General features: G+C 33.8%; 1 long non-coding RNA gene across 1 annotated transcript; it reads left to right on the plus strand.

Moving 5' to 3' along the window:
• Positions 1 to 230: 230 nt before the first annotated feature.
• On the plus strand, positions 231 to 1,521 carry LOC108732384. The gene is made up of 4 exons (XR_001937079.1): positions 231 to 462; positions 587 to 758; positions 1,122 to 1,325; positions 1,392 to 1,521. It is a non-coding gene; the product is annotated as an uncharacterized LOC108732384 (long non-coding RNA).
• The last annotated feature ends 404 nt before the right edge of the window (positions 1,522 to 1,925 follow it).

The raw sequence follows: 1,925 nt of genomic DNA on the forward strand, positions 1-1,925 counted from the left end.
TCCGGTGCCTGGTACGTACGTAGTTGTAAGGAGTTTTGTTAGCACATTTTATATCGAATTCACCGAGTTCCGTTTATTCTTTCTAATAAAGGCTTTACGAATATTTTGACTTTAATATAAAAAAAAAAGATTAGGAAAAGGACTTTAAGAGCGTCTTTATTTAATTTTATATGCATCTGGTTTATTTATTAGTTTAGTTACTTAATTGGCTTTTCTTATCCACAGACTGGTCCACGAATCAAGGAGAACTGAAATTAATTTTCATACTGCTGAATCAACCAAAGTCTACAATGGTATCCTTTTCCCGGACTTGATTCCTGATTAGCTGTTGACATCCTCATCTTGCAACATCATGCAGTTGATTTTCGACTGATGATTGAGAGCAACTGGAATATTTGGACCCCACTGAGACAACATCCTATGGCATACACTTCAGAATGTCACATTGTGCAGTTAACTAAGGTGAGAATACATAACAATTAATATTAATTGCTCGTTATTAATTCAACATGCACTTTTTACCAAGGAAGCTAAATTAAGCACTGACTATTAAATGAATACTGTTTTATAAGATTTCGTTTTACAGGAATATTATACAAACTATGGATATCATGCATTATGGAGCATTCGTCATATCAGTCATTTTTCACTCCAGGATGTAGCGGTAGTCGAAGGATATAAGAAGGTGCCTTTTTTCCCATTGGAGGCAGAGGAAGTGTACTGTTGTTGCTAAAGGAAGGATACGTGATAATGAATTGGTAAGGAACAACATTAATTAAATATAATATATTGTGGAAACTTCTATTAAATTGTCCCAGAAACAACCTACTTTCAACACGCACCCTTTAAAAAGCAGAACAACAAAATTAAAATACAACTGCGTTCTTTCCAGTATGGAACCATATAGCATTTATTTTAATTTCTTTTATAGACTATCACAGAGAAATAGATCAGGGAAAAAAGAACGATTTTTATTAAATAAGAGAAGTTTATTGTGCCTATTAATGGTACATTGTATGCCATTTTAAAATTTAACTTGCTTTTAAGTGCATTGTTCTAAAATTTCTTATTTTGTTTGTTTAATAATGTAATTAATTCATTTTTATTTCCTATTTCTACAGATTGAACAACAAACGATGCTATTGAGGCAACCAATTACAATAGTACAATTATCCTGGACTTGATCCTTGATCTGCTGTTGACGGTTTCGCCTTGCGTCGATGAATGAGAGCAACTGGGAATTTACTTGGGCCCCACTGTTTTCCCGGATTTGGATTGCTTTCAATACTAGTCCAATGGAACGTAACATTCTGCAATTAACTAAGGTGAGAATATATAACAATAAATATTATTTGCTCGTTATTAATCTGTTACCACCCTATCTGTTTCAGGTCGACGGGGGAGAAGATAAAGAAGATCCCGTAGTTAGAATACTTCTCTATTTTGCACGCATATTTAAGTTCGTTTTTTCCAAATAATTTTTTATTTTGCATGTCATTTGTAGATTATTTTTTTTAATTCATTTTTATTTTGCATGTTTTTTTAATTTATTTTATTTCAATTCAGTTTTGATTTTAGATGTTTTTTTTTTAGTTGTAGTTAGTACTAACCTGTTTGTTTTTTTTTTGTAGTAATAGTCTAACGTGTCTCTTGCTTACCTCTTCGCTTAGCTTACTGCATATTCTTCCTAATTTGCTTAGCATTTACCCTACGAGTTCTACATGATTCAACGTTTCGTTATCGTGTGTGTTTCTTCTCACCCTTGTGGAATTAGGGAGGGCCTCCCCGAACGACTTCCCTTGGGCTTAGCTATTTAGTTGATCTTAAAAGTGTCTTATACACTTTTCGCGAGTCTACTCTAGCGTTACTTCCTTTCAGACAGGGTACAGTGGGTTATCTGGAATAGGAGCAATAGGCGACTGCCC

Source organism: Agrilus planipennis, unplaced genomic scaffold (assembly GCF_000699045.2).
Source record: "Agrilus planipennis isolate EAB-ADULT unplaced genomic scaffold, Apla_2.0 scaffold73, whole genome shotgun sequence".
Classification (NCBI taxonomy): Eukaryota; Metazoa; Arthropoda; class Insecta; order Coleoptera; family Buprestidae; genus Agrilus; species Agrilus planipennis.